General features: G+C 41.2%; 1 protein-coding gene across 2 annotated transcripts in view; it reads right to left on the reverse strand.

Moving 5' to 3' along the window:
* The window catches only part of PCDH15 (protocadherin related 15), a 2,659,104-nt gene that overhangs the window by 193,363 nt on the left and 2,444,359 nt on the right, over positions 1-21,382 (reverse strand). The gene's annotated exons all lie outside the window — the stretch shown is intronic.

Here is a 21,382-nt window from a genome sequence, read left to right on the forward strand (position 1 = left end):
ACCTACTTCTTGCCAATGATGTCCCAGATGAGCTCGAAGGGAGACAAGTTCAGAGATGCTGTATGCCATGGTAGCACATTTAGACCTTGCAGGCTGCATAGAGTAGCTTTAGCAACATTCATTGTGTTATTTAGTTGAGAAACAGCTTATGAGTCACTTTGAATAAATGGCCATTCCATTGGTTCCCTGACCATATAAATGTAACAGTCAGCTGATAATGTACCTGGAATAAAGTCTAGAAGGGTCCGGCTAGCATACATTATGTCCCCCCACACCATAATCCCAATATTAGCACCAATGTAACAAACCATTGTGAAGGCCTTTTCATGTTGTTGTCCACTTGTTACTGTCAGTTTCAAAGAATGGTGCATAGTGAAACATTCTGTACTGTAAGTTAAATTAGATGTGACATACCAAGCCTCAAATATGAAATAGTGTCTAATTAAACAGAAGGCTTTTGCATGACATTAGCCTCCAAGCTAGGCATCCATCTACAACATTAAACTAACCTCATACCAACACTCTCAAAGACTTTCATGGTACAGAGCAAGATAGCAAAGTAGGCTGGAATGTAGGTCTATCCTCTACAGCAATGAGTCCCGCTTTTGTCTTGGATGCAAAGATAGCTGGAGTTTGGTAAGGAGACCACATGGGCAACGCCATGAAGAGGCCTTCACAAGGGAAAGTGAAAGTGTCCAAAGAGTCATTTTTTTTTTTAAATGATAAATACAGGCTGCAAGTTGGTCATGCAACCGTAAGTAGCCAGCATAGCCTAAACATGCTACCATGGCCTGCAGTGTATCCTGACTTGTTTTCCATCGAGCATATCTGGGACATTGGTTGACAATTGAAAAGGGACCTACCAGCATTGTATCTTAAATATTTGTATGCCCAATGGATAGGTCTTGTAATAACCTCATTAATAGCATGAAAAGCTGTGTAATTGTGGGGATCTCTACTCATGGCATTCATACTTAAAATTCTTTGAATGCCTCTTTTTCTCTCCTGTAAACTCTATGTTGATGCCTTTGCCCAAAAAGCTTTACTTTTGTCTCATCTGACCAGAGAACATTCTTCCAAAACGTTTTAGGCTTTTTCAGGTAAGTTTTGGCAAACTCCAGCCTGGCTTTTTTATGTCTCGGGGTAAGAAGTGGGGTCTTCCTGGGTCTCCTACCATACAGTCCCTTTTCATTCTGACGCCGACGGATAGTACGGGTTGACACTGTTGTACCCTCGGACTGCAGGGCAGCTTGAACTTGTTTGGATGTTAGTCGAGGTTCTTTATCCAACATCAGCACAATCTTGCGGTGAAATCTCTTGTCAATTTTTCTTTTCCGTCCACATCTAGGGAGGTTAGCCACAGTGCCATGGGCTTTAAACTTCTTGATGACACTGCGCACGGTAGACACAGGAACATTCAGGTCTTTGGAGATGGACTTGTAGCCTTGAGATTGCTCATGTTTCCTCACAATTTGGTTTCTCAAGTCCTCAGACAGTTCTTTGGTCTTCTTTCTTTTCTCCATGCTCAATGTGGTTCATACAAGGACACAGGACAGAGGTTGAGTCAACTTTAATCCATGTCAACTGGCTGCAAGTGTGATTTAGTTATTGCCAACACCTGTTAGGTGCCACAGGTAAGTTACAGGTGCTGTTAATTACACAAATTAGAGAAGCATCACATGATTTTTCGAACAATGCCAATACTTTTGCCCACCCTCTTTTTTATGTTTGGTGTGGAATTATATCCAATTTGGCTTTAGGACTATTCTTTTTGTGTTTTTTCATTTAAGACAAATTAAATGAAGATAATAATTCCAAAGAATTTGTGTTTGCAATCATTTTCAGGAAGAAACTGAGTATTATCTGACAGAATTGCAGGGGTGTCAATACTTTTTGCCACAACTGTATGTTATAAAAACGTTTTTTCCGAATCTGCAAGTTGTAAACAAATATTTTTATCAGTGGAACTTGTGTCAAATGACTTTTGTAAAAAGTTTGCTGTTCACTGATGCCATAACTGGGAGTAGCAAAGAAGGAACAAGTTGAACTTCAATCCATCTGAACCCAATATTGCCACCGAAGCAAAACACAAATTGTGAAAATTACCATATGCAATGAGACAAAGTAGATTGGCATCACAAGAGCACTGATCACAAATGTAAAGTTTTGTACCAAGAATGCAAAAGATCCTACCCATAAAATAAGTGATAACTTGATAAACATTGGGGTCTCACAGCAATGACTAAAGGCCCCATCCGACACAGCGAGATCGCTAGCGAGATCGCTGATTTTGTGATGAAACAGCGATCTCACCAGTGATCTCTCTGTGTGTGGCACGCATCAGCGACTGGCCCCCCCGCCGGGTATCGCTGATCATGCAGGAATGTCCTGGGCCATTGTTTGATCATTGGTCTCCCGCTTTCCAAGCACGCATTGCTGTGTGTGGCAGCGGGAGACCGACGATCAGCGCGCTCCCAGCGCTCTAAGCAGACGCTGGGAGCTGGTATCCAAGGTAAATATTGGGTAACTAAGCGCGTATGCTTAGTTACCCGATATTTACCTTGGATACCAGCTCCCAGCGCAAGCACGCAGGTATCCAAGGTACACAGCGGGTAACTAAGCGATGCGCACGCTTAGTTACCCGATATTTACCTTGGATACCAGTGTCCTCGCTGGTCCTGATCGCTCGTGAAATCTGCCTGTTTGGCAGCTCACCAGCGATCATGTAGCGTGGCACCAGCGATCCTGACAAGGTCGGCATGGTTTGGGAGACCCCACCCCTCTCTTGTGTGACATGCACATAAATGAGCTGTCTTGCACCACGAGCCCATACTGGGGGGCGCCTGTCTGTATCCTGTTCATTTAGATACTGTTCACATGTTCAGGTTTTAAATACATTAGATAGGGACTGCTCTGTGAAGGGTTACCATGACGTGGTGGAGCAGCTTGCTATACAGTTTTTGCAAAAAATGTATCGACTAAATACCATGTATTTGTTATCCAGCACTTGCTGATTACTATCATATTTTTTACTGCAGAGTATTTTTGCAAATTTGTCATTTTGTGTTTTCTTGTTGTGTTTCAGCCAGCGGGTGGCGTGAACACTGTCTGACTGACTTGTTCACACTTGTGCATGTCACATATGTTTTTAATTAATTTATTAAGGTCGTATCATTGTCGGGATTGCTGGTGCATCGTTTAGTGTGACGGGACCCTAACAACGACCTTGATAATAGAACTCTGCGGTACTCTTTTTGAATGGGGTGGTGTATATGAAGGATGAGTAATAATTTACAATCCAGACTTACTGTGAGTGGTAATGTACACTTTACATAAATAAAGTTTCCAGTTTCATATAATAGTTAGCATTTGATAAAACCAAGCCACTTGTAATCTGCATTGTTCAGTGCTATTCTCCAAAATGAATATGAATAATAATATCCACAATGGAGAGATTAGGGTTTCCAGCAATTACAGTAATTTGTTAGGGTTTTGTTTGATGTTTCATCAGGCAAATCCTCCGCTATGGAATCAAGGAAACAATGTAGACTGAAATGCCCGGCATTCCAGAGCCAAGTATTTATGTGACATCGAGTGGAGACAGAAGCTAATATCAAACCATTTGAAATGTGAAACCATTTTCATAACTGCACTGCAAACCTTAAGTACAAATGCTGCGAACTCCAAGGTGTCATTGACAGTCCCTATGTTTAAACCATCAGCCAATTAATTTACAAGGCTGTAGAAACAAAGAATTTAAACCATTAAATGTACAGATCTCATGCTTAGATACAGGATAAGGGTAGACTGCAGTATTTAATTATAGCTTTGTAGATTTCATACGTTGGCATAGCTAAATCACGTTTCTTCACAGACATGAACCGGGAGGTTGAGGACGCAGAGTGTAAAAAAGATAATGCAATTAGTGCAGCAAAGCAAAGAAGACGGCTGTATAACTTATCAAATAAAGTTTAAACTCCCTTTTATAGAATTAAATATTGCAATGCTTTAAGTGGATAACTCTTTTTATTCTCAAAGCTTTTTGAATTTTAGCATTCAAAGCTCAGTGTTCCGATGTGATAAAAATTCCTTCAGCGGCTAGCTGTACTTCTGAACTGCTCTGTTAAACATGATAGGCTTTGAGAGGCCAGATGATTAACCATGCCAGGTTCCATCATTCTCTTCCATGGAATGATGGATTGTATGTGTGGTCTGTTAATAAACACTTAGTCACTGTTGCAGTTTCATGTAATACAGAATAAGTGTTCTAGGCATCTATAGAAGGAATAATTTTGTATCAAATGATCACTATATTTTCAGACAATGTGATCTCATAATTTCCATCTAAATTATGGCACTCTATATGGGATTGTTATCTAAGAGGGGCCCCACCCCTTGCATATGAAAGATGGTGGTGGGGAACCTCAGTTGCCTCCTCTCTCCTACTCACTGAACCTATGCGGCACCCCAATGGTTCCCTCATGTTTACATTGTTAAGCTGTAAATTAATGTGTAATATATAAAGTTTAATGTGCTGTATATTTTATGTGACTGCATGTGTATATAGTTATAGTTATCTCAGGAACAAAAGTAGTTAACAAGGGGGTTGGTCCAACAGGCTGACAGGGAAGGGATTTCCTGTTCCTGCAGCAAAGCCAGGGCAGGATGCTCTTTACAGCCTGGGGCAGAAAGTACCTGGTGTTGTGGGACTGACCCCAGAAGAACTTTTGTGGTTCCCAAGCTTGGATGAGAGCTATTGAAACTGTGCCACCTCAAGAAGTTGCACGGACAGGGCAGGAAGCGTTGTGTTGTTACAGTAAAGTTTTCCCATTGGAACAGAACTGTGGCCTGTGGTGTTTTCCTGAGTGCTCATCCCCCCGTAGGAATGTGATGGAGGTAACTGACTGTACCGCAGGACTGGGACTTCACTTGTCTGTTTGTGTGCAAGGGTTCGGGTTCGGTTGCTCACTGACTGTGTCTTAGTAAACTCGGCCACAACTACCACCCTGTGCCACCATCAATTATTTACAAACATATACTAATATATGTTGCCTTACCTCTCAAAAATCATTACAAAGTGGAAGCCACTAGTTGTCTTCCTTCTGTCTAATTTGCTTGCATTGCTTGATGTCAAGTGTAATCCATCTCTAGCAGCAGAGACACCAAAATGTATCACAGGAACAATGGTCTTTGTCTGTTTGCCCCATGCTCTCCTGTGTTATAATTGCTTCACAGCTCTTTTTTTGTAAGGCTCTTTTTACACTTAAGCATTTACTTCCTTTAAAGGTATACAGAAGGAAGGCACTCAATGTACAGTTGTGTGAAAAAGTGTTTGCCCCCTTCCTGATTTCCTATTCTTTTGCATGTTTGTCACAATTAAATGTTTCAGATCACCAAACAAATTTAAATATTAAAGATAACACAAGTAAGCACAAAATGTAATTTTTAAATGGAGGTCTTTATTATTAAGGCAAAAAGAAATCCAAACCTACAGGGCCCTGTGTGAAAAAGTGATTGACCCCTTCATTCTTAAATCACAAATTAACTGTGGTTTATCACATCTTTGGAAAGCTGAGTTACAATTCCCTAGCCATACCCAGGCCTGATTACAGCCACAACTGTTCTAAATCAAAATATCCCTTTAATAAGACCTGTCTGACAAAATTAAATATGCCAAAAGTTCCTCAAAAGCTAGACATAATGCCATAATCCAAAGAAATTATGGAACAATTGACAAGCAAAGTAATTGAGATCTCTCAGTTTGGAAAAGGTTATAAAAGACTCATTGCCAGTTATTGCAAACGCTTGATTGCAGTTGTTGCTGCTAAGGGTGGTCCAACCAGTTATTAGGTTTAGGGGGCAATCACGTTTTCAAACATATATATATACTGTATGTCTGCATGTAATATGCTTTTATAAGTAAAAAAATATCAAAGGCGTTGATCAGACCTACAATATTGAAAACCTATCTTTAGATCATAAACATCAAATGAGTGAAGATCTATCATTCAGCACTACCAGTGGATGTTCTCAGGTACTGCAGCTCATCTCCATAAATATAAAAGGCAGCTGAGTTTCAGTAACTAAAGCAGGCACTACATAGTGTATGTCTGACCTTTTGTGCACTTGCTAATGGAGTCATTGGGTTGTTGAAACTCTCTGTCCAGTTTCATAATTCTGGAAACCCCTTTATTGGGCTATTCTCATTCTATTAAATTGTTAAATTACAAAGTTCATTAATAACAAGCAAATTAATATTTATCTTGTTATTATAAATTCTATTTGTCCTCAAGAATGGATTGATTTTTATTTTTATTTATTTACTGCTTGGTACCAAGGTTAACAGCAATCTATGCAGTCTATCAGTGGAAACCAGTCTCTTAAGTCCCCCGTCACACACAGCGATCTCGCTAGCGAGATCGCTGCTGAGTCACAAGTTTTGTGATGCAACAGCGATCTCACCAGCGAGATCGCTGTATGTGACACTTATCAGCGACCGGCCCCCCTGCCGGGTATCGCTGATCGTGCTCGAATGGACTGGACATTTTTTTGATCGTTGGTCTCCCGCTGACCAGCTTGCATCGCTGTGTGTGGCAGGTGGGAGCCCAGCGATCAACGAGCTGGAGCTGGTAACCAAGGTAAACATCAGGTTTCTAAGTGCCGCGCACCACTTAGAAACCCGATGTGTACGTTAGATACCAGCGCGCTGGTGCAGGGAGCTGGTAACCAAGGTAAACATCGGGTTTCTATGTGCTGTGCGGTGCTTAGAAACCCAATGTTTACCTTGGCTACCAGCTCCCTGCACTAGCGCGCTGGTATCTTAACGTACACTGCGGGTAACTAAGCAACGTGCATCGCTTGTTACCCGCGTGTCACTGTCCTGATCGCTGGTGAAGCTGCCTGTTTGGCAGCTCACCAGCGATCATGTAGCGACACACCAGCGATCCTGACAAGTTCATATCATTGTCGGGATCGCTGGTGAGTCGATATGTGTGATGGGGCCCTTAAGCAAGAAGAAAGACACTCACAAGCTCTTCTTCTTTATAGAGAATGACTGCTTTCAAACTTGCGAGATTGTTGGAAAAGGCCATTGTGCTCCTTTGATGCTGCAGATTCAATGCTGCCTTTGCTTACAGTGGTGGAGAGTGAAGAGTTCAGGTCAGCAGCTCCACAATGCTGCTGGTCCGAACTGCCAATCAATCAAGAGTTCAAGAGTGTACCTCCCCCCAGCAAGCCATATGCCAAGAGTCTTGGAGGCATTGCAAACTTAAAGATAGATAATGAGACAACCCCTTTAAGCAAAAAACTATTTCATTGCATTAAGAATTCAAAGGCCATTATTTATCCTTCATATGTTGTTGCCTATATACAGCTCTGGAAAAAATTAAGAGACCACCACATCAAAACCCTGTCATGTGCAGCCCATTCTCCAGACCTGAACTCCATTGAAAACCTCTGGAATGTAAACAAGAGAATGATGAATAGTCACAAGCCATCAAACAAAGAAGAACTGCTTAAATTATTGTGCCAGAAGCAGTGTTAAAGACTGGTGGAAAGCATGCCAAGACGCATGAAAGCTATTTTTAAAAATCATGATTATTCCACAAAATATTGATTTCTGAACTCTTCCTGAGTTAAAACATTAGTATTGTTTCTAAATGTTTATGGACTTGTTTTCTTAGCATTATTTGAGGCCTGAAAGCACTGTTTTTTTATTTTTACAGTTTTTCCTTTGTCAGAAAAAAAATACAAAATTTATTGCTTGGAAATTCGGAGACATGTTGTCAGAAGTTTGTAGACTAAAAGAACAATTTACATTTTACTCAAAATTTTTCCCATAAGGAGAAAAATCAGACAAACTGAACATTTGAAAGTGGTCTCTTAATTTTAGCCAGAGCTGTACAGTTTTTCTCTATGATATATAATAGTGATGCTTTTTATATTTTGCTTCTAAATCAGAAATAGCTGCTAAATTGAAATTACTTATCTGTATTTATAGAAAAGCACAACATAGAATATCTGTGCAATTCATGAAATATAGACGATGTGCAGCAATAATTCTTCATAATTAATTTATAGGAGTATTATAAAAACAACCCTGGAGTATCATGATTTTCATTACCCGTCATTTTACCAAATTAACTTTGTTGGGTAGATTGTATAACTAAACAAAGCAATTAATTATGTAATAAGCTGAAACTCTACAGTGTCAATGCACTTCAGCGGTATGATTTGAGAAGCTTTGAGATCTGTTCAGTTTATCTTTTCTTTTTTTTGCTTTGTTGCAATTAATTATGAATCATTTTCAGAACGTTCGATTTGCCTATTATTACCCACTAAATCTTTTATCATAGATATTTTACACTTTGTTTTCTAGCACAAACATGGCCAAGAGTGTCTGCTAATAAATATGTTGCAAAACATATGATATAGACAAGGAGAAGTTCTACTGTATACATTGCTGAATGAGGATCAAATAATTTTATTAAGTGCAACTCAAAAGCCTATATTCATTGCATAATGTCCATATATGATTAAATCCCGAAATATGCTATTATCATCGTGCATGTTAATCATCTTAGTATAAAAACATTCCTGCTCTTTCCCCCATCGACATTGAGGTCGCCTGACACAAGATGAGGTTTTAATACTAGAGGAAAGGGTCATCCCGATTGAGGTACACCTTGTCACGGTGGATGGCTTTTATGTTTTTTTTTTTTTATCCAAAACAGTGTTTCTAAGTACCCAATGTTAGTTATACGTATTATATCTATTTACTTACTTTCTTACAGCAGGGTATATGCTCATTTTGTTTCTATCTTAGGTTTTGATTATAATATGCATGTTATTGATGACTAAAACTGGTAAGAACTGACTTTATCACCAATTGATTGGCTACAACTAAGGTGACACCCTCGGAACCATTACTACGTCGGTGAACCTGTGTGCTCTACAAAACTAGCAAACATTGTAAACAGGAGTAAAATAATAATATTAATAGGTCATCAATACCAAATCAGTGGGGGTCGATCACCAAGCACCACCACAATTATCTGTTATTTTGATCCAGTGACGGTCGGGTGTAAACGTCGAAGCGAGCTGAACGGAAATGCGTCCTTCAATGATTAGTAGCCGCTGCAGATCAGCTGTTAAACTCTCTCTCACATAGGATCTGATGCGCATTGCAGCTCTGTTCAGTGTCTACATCCAGCCACTGTAAGATCTGCTAGATAGAGTGGGCAAGGGTATGCCAGGTGTCAGGTCCAAAGCTGCAATGTATATACCATTTTCTTATTCCTTAATTAGAGACTGCTGTGAATGGATGGGATAAGTCTAAATACATGACTAATTAAAGCATATTGGATGTTCTCAATCAGCATCTGACCCTACAGATCAAGGTTGTGCACCAAATGCTTCAAATACGTATATGTAAACCATGTGTCCATTCAGAATATCTATCTCACATTTATCAGTGTGACGCTTATTCATCTACAGCACTGCTTCTCAAACCGTGAGGCGCCAATGACTTGTAGGTGAGGCACAGATGCGGAGACAGTTTTCCTAAGGGTAATTATAAGCTGATTAGTCTTTTGTCTAGTTGCAGTTATATTTAGTTTATCAACTTAATACATTTCAACATTTCATTTGTACTTAGTGGAAAGCTGAATTGAATTCAGGAGACAACAGGTGATATCAACAGGTGCAGTCTATGGTCTAATGTGTATGAGGTACCAGCCGTCTGATGGTCAGGAGCGATCTTTATCAGACATGTCCCATCTTGGATTGCTTTTTTTTCCCTGAGGAAAGCAGTCGGCCTATGTGTCAATCATAGAGAACATAGGAACGCTCGGCTAAATGAGTACTTCTGTTTTTCAGAAAAACAGCTGAGATGGCTGTGGGCTCAAGCATTGTTTGATCGACACCCATCTAATGAGTATGGCCAACCTAAGTTGCTTCTAGTTGGATGTTGGTCAGAGAAACAGTCATTGTGGGAACTAAGTTATTTTTCTTTGGTTGGTCTGTCATAATCCATCTCATGGTCTTCTCTTAGGAATAAGAAAGCAGTAATGTAATTTATTTTGACTGGTGTAAGGACATAAGGTCATAAGTCTAACCAAATGAATTGTATTTTTTGGTTGGAGTTTTTACTTCATAAAACAATAATGTAAACCATGTGCTTAGTAATTTATTCTAGAGCCAGTTATTATTGTAAATTCACTAACTGGAGCAAAATGTAGAATTATAAAACCTAAATTTTAATTTAATTTTAAAATGAATAAACCCACATTTCAACATCAATACAAATATGCAAAAGTACAAAATTATCTCATTACAGACACTATGAAAGATCGGATCCTATTGCTGTAACAAGGTATTATTTGGGCCTGAGTATATTAAATAGTTATTATATTAATATTCTGACCTAAATAACATTGGTCAAATATAACCCCTTATTCACATAAGACACCCTAAATCTCCGATCAACAAACTAGAATATATTATCCTTAATTTCTATATCAGCTATATCGAACACTATAATAGCTGTTGACTGTAATCCATACTACTAGATCAATAACTAGACCATAACATGGGTGTCCAACTAATTCTATAACAAATAGACACCATTGCTGTTTTTATATGCAAAGGTGCTTACTGACCCCTAACAGCACTAATGACTTAACAGGGTAACAGCCCTAGGACTGTAGCAAAAGCCCAACGCATTTCATCACACATATTTTACTGCCTTGATTCATCAGGGACTGGCAGTATGTCACTAGAATACTGATAAGCAATGAGATATCATATTGGAAAGTTATTATTCAATGAAGCCAGGGCTTATTATGTAGTTATGTAGCGAAACAAAGTACGTCAGCAACATAAGCAACAAATAATAATGAAAACCATATGGTGTAAGTCAGGGTCAGATGATTCTATTTCTACCAGGACCTCAGGCAAGAAAATAACAAGCATACAGATGTTTAGAAGTTCTTACAATTCACCTATGTTGTATCTTTTCACAGTCAAACCAGAGGAAAGGCCATTGGATTTTGACTTGTGACTATAATACAGTGGAAATAACATTTTTTTATTCTACAGAAATGTTCACAGTAGGCATCATTAAATTCACTTTACAATGACATCTTACTATGGCTTCCTATGTAGGTGTGTATGTAATTGACATCTATGATAATAAAATAGCTCTTTTACTTAACGGGTGATTTCCACAATGGTAATATTTTTTTACAAGGCAATATATCTGCATGACTATTCTTAATATACAGCACAAGCCCAACAAAAAGCGTCTTTCTTGTACCTTTTTTACTTTTTTTTAATCTGCTCATGCCTCTTTGTACGTTCAGTTTCACGGATCTGGTTGGGTGATCCTATTCTTATCTACTAAAACTACACTTCCCAGAACCAACGCACTGCTTATCCTTCGAGCTGTAGATCTTAATATGAATTATATTTATTTATTCTATAGATGAGGTAACCATTGATAGTTTTTAAAGTAGTGTTTGCTACCAACCATTTGACCAAAATTCATTATTATTTACAAACTCCCCCTTTCATTAGTAGTTCATGGGAATCTCCAGTGCTTGAGCATGCTCTCCGAAGAATGCATATTAGAGCTGAGTAGAGTTGAGCGACTTTCGTCGGATCGGGTTTCATGAAACAAAATTTGTTTCAGATGAAACTGGTCCGACTAGTGCAAAAAGAGTCGGAGTTTCATCCGAAACCCGACCCCAATGCAAGTCAAAGGAAGATAAAAGTCGGCATTGAGCAGATGACATTCATCCGCTCAATGCCGACTTTTATTCCACATTGACTTGCATTGGCGTCAGGTTTCGGACGAAACCCCGACGTTTTTTGCCCTAGTCGGACCAGTTTCATCTGAAACAAATTTTGTTTCATGAAACCCGATCTGACCAAAGTCGCTCAACTCTAGAGCTGAGCATAGAAGTGCAACACCATGACAATTGGGACAATGATTATACCGTGAGAGGATTTGGAGGGTGTTTTATTAGACAGTGTCATAGGTTCAACCGTTGTTTATAAATTGGACAAGGCCAATTAGACAGGTCAGATGGAACCAGTTAGATCTTCAGCATAGCATAGCGAAGATGTGTTACAACCAAGCTGTTAGCTATTTTATTTTTAGAGATGAGCAAGTAAATTTGAGTTGATTTGAATTCTACTCTAATTTTACAAAAATCTACATTTGCCGAAAGGCAGATTTTATTTATTCGCTTTCACGTGGATCCAGCAAATTGGCAGCCAGAGGCTGACATTTTTCCTGAACAATACACGTTCACTAAAATGTGAAAAAATCTCCAGCCGTTTTGTCATGCATCAAGAGTCAATTCGGCACTTCTGTGCTCTTCTGTTAGCCACAGCAAGGTCTGTTGCTGTCCAGGTGCTGATTCCCTTTTGCTTTTGTTTATTTCTTTTGGACAGCAGGTGTTTTTCATTTGTTATTAAGACTGTCCTATCACACTATAGGTGCTAGTAATTAAACCTTCACCCTGTTGGTCTCCTCTACTGGTGATAGTATTTAGTAGATTCTGCTTGGAGTTTTGTTCCTACTTCTGGGTATCTAGATCAGCCAGATAAATAAAGTGCTGGGGCTTCTATCTCACACTGCACTCTCGCTCGATTCCTTAGGAGGTATAAGATACATTTGATAGCCTTCCAGGAAGCCACGTCCGAGTGGTCATCTTTAATTTTACCTGCAGGGTTTATCCAGGTTACGCTGAAGCCGCCAGGGCCTGCATTACCAGATACTTTAGTCTGTACAGAAACCGGGTGGGTTTGTGCAGCTTATTCATCGTTAGATCCTTTTACCCCCATGATTACTACCGGCAGAGCACTACCGGGCCTAGCAATCCCGGAAGCCTTGGTTGCTACATCTACATGTAAATTCTCAGTTTATGGCATTTCTCATGAAAAAAAAAACACACAAATAGACAAATTCGAATTTTGGATGAATCCAGGGGCAACATAAACTAATCAGGTCGTGGCTGATGGGAGAATTCATCAGCCGGCGCCTGCACTCTAAATAAATAATGAAACGAAAAACCCAGCATGGGCTCTTCTGTATTTTTGATAACCAGCCAGGCAAAACTGACAGCTGCGGGCTGCAACCCTCAGCTGTCAGCTTTAGGAAAGTTGGTTATCAAGAATAAAGGGGTCTCTAAGCTGTTTTTTTTTAAATATTTAAATAAACAATTTAAAAAATGTAGACAGCCAACCAGGCTAAAACAGACAGCAAGGGACTGACATTCTCAGGCTGGTAAGAGGCCATGCATACTGGACCTCCTCAGCCTAAAAATAGCTTCAGTGGAATGGACATTGCTTAAGTTTTTTGTTGTTTATTATTTTTGTATTCTTTACAGAAGACCATGGCTTCAGTGGAATTGACATTAAGTAAATATAACTGTGTTTGGCATTTTTTGAAAAAAAGGTAAAAGTTTGTTTTTAAATTTCAAATTAAAATTTTTTTGGCTGTGTGTTTATTTACTAAGCTATAGGATTAGTGATGGATAGGCTTCTTAAAGATGCTTCTCCATTACTAAGTGGTGGGCTTGATGTCATCAGACAATACAAAGGTGACATCAACCCCACAAATATGAACTCCACTTGCTGGAAAGAGGGAAGAGATGGGCCAAGTGCCCAAATTTGAGCATTTAATAGATAATAGATAATTTATGGGGCTGCTGCGAGCTGCTATTTTTAGGCTGGGGGATTTAAGCTCAGAAATCTCATCTCCCGAGAGCTTGAGGCCGAGATATCTCTGCGCATGCGCAGATCCCAGTGGCCATTTTCCCAGCATCCACTACACAGCAAACCATAGGATTGCGTGGGCTCTGGCCTTTCACAAAATGTTGGCAGAGCCACCCACAGCACCGGAGACCCCTGCAGCAGCACCGGAAACCTCACAGCACCGCCAGACACCCCAGCAGCACCACCAGGTGTTGTGAGTTCATTTTTCCCTTCACCTTTGAGGTCTGATGAACTCCCTCCTCTAGTGAAAGAAGGTAGTGAGACTTATTACCAAACACCTGGGCAGCTGGATGATGACTGGGTGGCTGGAATTGAGGACTGGATATAAGGCTGCAGACACCCTTCTTCCTGGCTGGTGATTTTCCTGCTGGATACTTGGAGACCAGTCTGATTCCTGCATCTCAAAGCTAAGATTTTCTGCTCTGCTTTGTACTCTTCAGTTCTGTTTTTGTTTTCCCTTGTTTTTTGGGAGTTCTGCCATCCCCGGCCGGGGGTGAGCTGGATTCCATTTTTGTCTCTGATCTGTTGATATTTTGCTCTGTCTTCAGAATATACCTGAGTGCTGATATAGTCTTTCGAAGCCTAGCGACTTCAGGACCTGTTTTTCCTATCAGTCGGTTGGCTCATTTTGATAGGGTTTTTGCGGATGGCAGACAGCAGCTTTCCTATCCTGTCCTATGTAGTTAGCTTGGGCCCCATCATTTGCTCAACCTATCTTTCTATCTGTGTTAGTGTTTTCATCTTGCTTCACCGTCATTATATGTTGGGGGCTGCCTATTGCTTTGGGGTCTGCTCTGGGGCAGTTTAGTTTTTCCCCTTTCTGTCTTTAGGCTATATAGTTCTCCGGCTGTGATTGAGGGGTCTAGGGCACCTTAGGAACCCACCACGGCTACTGCTAGTTGTTGTGGATAGGTTCAGGGGTCTGCAATCCGATAGCTGCCAACCTCTCTGGTTTTTCTGGACTTAGCTGGTATTTTGTTTTTTCCTCCTTCGGTGACTCATCATAACAGACAGGCACCGGCTCATCCCAGCCTGCAGCAACTGTACCGGTAAGGTATATATGCATTAAAAGACACACCCATTCCCTCCACAATTTGGGGAAAAATGCATCTTATAATCCGTAAAATACGATAGGTTATATTGGCACATGTAATTAATTCTGTTGGTACAAAAAGCTGTGACCATATTATAATTTTGTGAATAGCCCTTTAAGGGATTGTACTAGAACAGATGAAAAATCCAGTTACTAAATATTTGTTAGGTAATTGGCAACACCAGTCTTCGCTACTTTAATTTTTCTGGATAAATCCTGACTTAAATTGTAGAGAATCTTTCAACATATTTTTGCTACCTCATCGGAGAGCAGCATAATGTAGGCAAAGATACCGATTCCAATGATTTATCACTTAGTTTACTGGGTGCAACAGTTGTGACACAATTAGAGTTCTTAGATGTAGCATGAAGCAGAACCTAGAAAATTAACCCTGCCCACACCAGGCTCTTTATGTACATAGCTATAGACAGTGAGGGTCTTATCACAAGAGGGGGCAGAGTCAACTTAGTAAGCACGTGCCATGAAATCCAGACAATGATAATCACCAGGTTATTTGACAGTCATTGTAAGTAAATACATCACACAGCCTGACATGTGACACTTCATTGAAATCTGTGTTTTAACCCCTACCTTGTGCTGTGCTCAGATTACACAGCAAAAACTTGCTAACAGATTCCTTTTAAGGATTGCTGCTTCAAAGAAGCCGAAAACATAAAGAGGCAGGGCATTACCTGACTTTCACTCACATTTTATAGTAAGGCATTTAAAGAAGCACCCTATCAAAATTTGCATTCTCTTAATATATTACAATCATCATGTTATATAGCACTGTGTACTTGCAATTGCTCGTTTTTCCTTTCTACCCAACTAATACTACTCTTGTACACTAGGTCTATGACATCACAAGATTAAAAGCTGACTAGCTGAATCCTTCAAAGCTCTATATAGAAACAGGAGATCAATTTTCCCTGTATGAGTCATAAGTTATCACAAAAGTCCTTAGCAGGGGTGGGCAGAGCATCTGGCCCAGGAGTTGAAGAAGAGAATGACAATTGCAGGAAAAGGATACTTCAGGTCTCTACATAGAGCAGACAAAAGAGAATTGCCTGGTCATAAAGGCAAAATGAGTAATTGTAAGTACACATAGCTATTGACTAGCTGTTGACTGCAATATATATATATATATATATATATATATATATATATATATATATGATACAGACTTTGATGGGAGAGTTTCTTTAAGTTTTCTAAGTAAATTAATAGAACAACTAAAAAGGGCAATTGTCTAGATGTCTCTAGCTTAAGTTACCAGAACTCACATGAAGCTGATTCCAAAAAAATGCAGAGGGTAGAACATAGCATGATACCATTAACATAGGGTGATGTACAGCTCAACAGTAGTGAGGAATCTCACCTTTGGTTGTTGTGATAAGTCACCACAAGATTCACAGAACGTAGATCAGGTGGTAATATATCAGCTGCAGATGCTTCTAGAATGGTCAGTGGAAACTGGGTTCTGCTTTCTGTTAGTGTGGTTGAGCAATGATTAAAACAATAAAAACTGTAGAAAAAAAAACAGTGCCTTTGCACTTCTCAAAATACTGAAAATGTAAAAAACCACATTTTGAGACATTCACCTCTTCAGCATATTTTGTCTTTTATATCTGATGATGAGGTGCAGTCTTCAAAATTAAGTTTAAACTGTTAATAAATTATTCAATTTTCAGTATTTTGAAAGGTGTTGTGCCCTTTCTACATTTTTTATTGTTGTGTTTTCTTTTATTATAGAACTCACTCAAATATGATTATCCTCCAGAAGAACCTAAGTGACAAAACTCAATGTATCCTCTCATATTTATATTAAGAGAGTCTTTCATTTGTTAGAGAAGAAGCACTAGTATCTTGGGGGTAGAGATGAGCGAATATTTCAATGTTTGATTCTGCTCATGATCGTCGAATTTACAATATTCACCAATTTAACCTTCGATTAAGTCACCGAATATAGCCGAACATACACAGCACAAAAGCCAGTGGGAAACACTGTCAGAAGACAGCGTGAGTGTTCAGCTATGATCAGAGGTATAAAGTTTACATCCGGTCACTGGTGTCCGCTAATGAGACAACAGCTCCCATCTTTTGACACTTGTTGCTGCTAATAACAGTGAGAGCAGGAGCAGTGGATGGGAGTATTTTTCAGTGGCTCCTGCACTGTAAATAAATAATTTGAAAAAACTGCCTGGTTTCCACTGTATTTTTGATAACCAGTCAGGCAAAACTCACAGCTGGGGTCTACAACCATCAGCTGTCAGCTTCAGCAAGGCTGCTTATTAAGTATAAAGAGGTTCCCACGCCTTATTTTTAATTGTTTAAATAAATAATAAAAAACGGCATGTGGTCCCACCATTTTTGACAACCAGCCTTGCTGAAGATCATAGCTGAGGGCTGGTATTCTCAGTCTAGTAAGGGACCATGGATATAGGCCCCCCAGCCTAAAAATACCAGTCCGCAGCTGCCCAGAAAAGGCACATCTCTTAGAAGTGTGCAGAAAGTCCTGGCTACTATAAAAGGCGCGCATGGCTGTTCCGCCATGCGCTAGTATAGTCATACTTGCTGCTGTGTGTATGAGGACGGATGCATGATTCTGGATGATTGAGTTAGTTTCAGCGCCAGCACTTCTCTGCTTCAACTCGCACAGCTGCTAGCGTCCGACATTGCGCTTGCGCCTTGCCTTTGTCGTTTGGCGGCAGTGTCCACGCCGCGCTGCAGTAGCAGCCTCTTTTGCGTTTGCAGTTGCAACGCCGCGCACACGGTAGGTCTAGACGGACGTAGTGCCGCCATCTTGGGCTACTCCTGTGACCGTATACCGTGTGTGCGTTTTTTACTGAGTTCTGCGACTACAACAGGCTCAGTTATTTGTGTTTGTACTTTTTGCATCTCCGTGAGTTTAACTGAGATTGCTCTGCACACCTGGGTGGAGTTTAACCCCATGTGCAATTCCACCATATTGTTCCTGCCACTACCTAGCAGCAGTTATTTCACCTACTGCACGGTGGACCCCGAGCGGCGAACGCACTTTATTTATATTTTTATTTTGTGCGTTCTGCAGTTCCTAACATTATACTAGCGCCAGGGTCTGGCTAGTGATGGCAGAACAGCAGCAACTCTTACAGTGTATTCGGCAGCTTGAGGGCTGGCTGGCCACTCTTGAGAGGGCTCTCTTAGCTGCACAATCCACCAAAGCTGCTGTAAAGGCAATCACAGATGCGGTTTCCCGTATGTCCACGTCCTCCCCCGCGCCGACAGTTACCCGCCTCCCATTGCCCGATAATTTTTCTTGCGATGGTGCCTCCTGTAGGGGTTTCATCAGCCAGTGCTCCATTCAGCTGGAGTTACTGGCTGCGCGATTCCCTACGGAAAGGGCCAAGGTGGGGTTTATTGTCTCCCTGCTGTCGGGCAAAGCGTTGGAGTGGGCTACCCCACTATGGGAGCGTGGTGACCCAGAGGTCCGGACCGCTGCTCACATTCTAACAGCTATTAAGCAGGTCTTCCTCGGTCCACGGGTCATGCACGATACCTCTCTTCAGCTTCTAGCTTTGACTCAGGGTGCTCTCTCGGTTAGTCAGTATGCCGTCCGTTTTCGGACACTGGCTTCCGAGTTGGAGTGGTCTGATAAAGCCCTCATCCCTGTGTTTTGGAGAGGTTTGGCGGAGCATGTAAATGATGCTCTCTCCACTAGAGAGGTTCCTGCCAGTTTGGAAGAGCTGATTGCCATTTCCACCCGCATTGACCTCTGTTTTTCGGAGCGCTGTATGGAGCGTGCTCAATCCAAATGGAAGGTTACTCTGGCTCCCAATTTTTTTGAGCCTCTGGAACTACCCGAGCCAGAGGTTCCACCCCCTGAGCCCAAGGAGGTGTCTCGCGCCGTTCTTCAGGCGTGTCCGGCACAAGACTCCACTCGCGGCCTTATTTGTCAACACGTGGGGTCTGAGGACAACTGTGCCCCGCAATGGCCAGATTCTGTACCGCTGGGTAAGACCCTTGTTCCTCCCCACCATCGGCTGAAGGTTCTTTCTTGGGCACACACGTCCAGGAGGGGTGGTCACTGCAGCTATATGCAGACCACAAAACTCCTGGCAGGGTCTTACTGAAGGCCGCACAGGGCTCAGGATGTTAAAAAATATATTCGGGCCTGCGCCTTTTGTGCTCGGAATAGCCTCCTTAAGCAAAGAGCGGAGACACCTGCAGACACACGGTGGCGTTACACTTTAACTTCCGCTTCCGCTGTCTCCCACGGGTCCCTTCTCAGACCTGGCGTTCTTGCCACCCCTGAGGCCTTCCACGTGTCTCGGATCTCTCTGTCATCTACCGGGACATCAGACTTGCCTGCGGACGAGTCTGAGGCCTATACCTCTTACGGGCACAAGTTGGTGGATCGTAAGGCTCAGGGAGGGGGGGTCCTAGGAGGGGGGTAATGTTAGGAGTCAGATTCCTGCATTTACTCAGCAGGGATTCAGATCCTCACATTCTGCACTCTCCTCCTATTATGCCACTGTAGAGGAGATTACAGAGGAGATTGCCTTGCAGCAAATCTCTCCTGAGGCTAAGTCCTTCTGTTCTCTTACTGGGCATGCTCATGGGACGATCTCCCATTGGAGATAGGGAGTCATGTGCTCAGGTCCCGCTCCAGTTCTCATTGGTCCATCTCAGAGATCTGTAAGTGTGCAGAAGGTCCCGGCTACTATAAAAGGCGCGCATGGTTGTTCCGCCATGCGCTAGTATAGTCATACTTGCTGCTGTGTGTATGAGGACGGATGCATGATTCTGGTGACTGACTCATTTGAAACCCCTTCCCTCTGATATTATGCCTGTGAATAGGGACTGAGTTAGTTTCAGCGCCAGCGCTTCTCTGCTTCAACTTTCACAGCTGCTAGCATCCGACATTGCGCTTCTGCCTTGCCTTTGTCATTTGGCGGCAGGGTCCACGCCGCGCTGCAGTAGCAGCCTCTTTTGCATTTGCAGTTGCAACGCTGCACACACGGTAGGTCTAGACGGACGTATTGCCGCCGTCTTGGGCTACTCCTGTGACCGTATACCGTGTGTGCGTTTTTTACTGAGTTCTGTGACTGCAACAGGCTCAGTTATTTGTGTTTGTACTTTTTGCATCTCCGTGAGTTTAACTGAGATTGCTCTGCACACCTGGGTGGAGTTTAACCCCGTGTGCAATTCCACCATATTGCTCCTGCCACCACCTAGCACCGGTTATTTCACCTACTGCACGGTGGACCCCGAGCGGCACTTTATTTATATTTTTATTTAGTGCGTTCCGCCGTTCCTAACACCTTGATTTAATATGTTCCTTGTGTCACATTATTTTCAGGGGTACCATCAGTTCTGTCCAGGCCTATATCATAAGTTTTATTTTTTATTTAAATTCTGTGGAAGCGTAGTTGAAAAGCAATGTCTGATTTTCTTTTGTTCATTTTCATAGACTTTTAATTTACTATTACTTTTGTCAGGTTAAAGTTATTTCTGTGACCAATTTGGGTTTTTCTGTCATTAAACGAGCGGTACAACAATTTTGATCACATGTGTATATATCTATTCTTTCTATTCTATTCTAATATGTGACGCTGTGATTTTACTGAACACGGCACATGAATTGCCGGCTTTTAATCTATCTTTTACCAAATGTTACCGACTTTTTACGATTTTAAGAAAAATGCTCGTGTTACCGATCACAAATCCGAATGTACACAACTTCTTGGGTGCCAAGCCCAGTTCTACACATCTACCCATGAAAAATAAATGGACATAGCAAATATCTTACCTACCTAGTGACTCACAACTTTTTCAATCAGGACTATCATCTAAAAAATGTAAGGTTTCTCTCAGATTTCACCTCTATGCATGTTCTAGTATCTTCCCCATCTATCTTATTTTTTCCTACAAGCAAAATGCTTTTCTATTTGCAACTTGCCTTTATTTCTAAACAGATGATTTTTGAGGGGCAACAGAATGAAAGTACTACATTTTTCTAATTATACAGTATGTGTTACCATGTGTGTAGGGTGGCACGGCAGCAGCTGGACAGGCACTAGTTTCGGTGCTACATTAAAGTGTGGATCCTAGCTGGGTTTTGATGTTTGAGCTGTTAGGACCACCTGTATCCAGAGGTTTTGGCTGGTCAGAGCCATAGGTTCCACAGTTCAATAAAGGAGACTCCTTTTCTAAAACACAGACTTTACTGAACTTTACTGAATCTTTCATAGCTCTATGTAGAAACAAGAAGTTTATTTTCCCTACATGAGTCATCATTAGAACTAAAATTCTATCTCACTGAATATCAATGGCAGGGGGAGTAGAAGAGCAGCGGGTTCAGGACCATCTAGGTCAAGAGGGGAATAACTCTACTTGGAAAAGAGACTTCCTGTTTCTACACAGAGCTTAAAAAGATTCAGGTAGTCCATCTTTAACCCCTTTCCGACATCAGGCATACATTTATGCCAATGTCCGACTCCCTCCCTTTGATGTGGGCTCTGGTGG

The sequence above is a fragment of the Dendrobates tinctorius genome, unplaced genomic scaffold (assembly GCF_039654945.1).
Source record: "Dendrobates tinctorius isolate UK_male_01 unplaced genomic scaffold, ASM3965494v1 ptg000156l, whole genome shotgun sequence".
In the NCBI taxonomy this organism is placed as follows: Eukaryota; Metazoa; Chordata; class Amphibia; order Anura; family Dendrobatidae; genus Dendrobates; species Dendrobates tinctorius.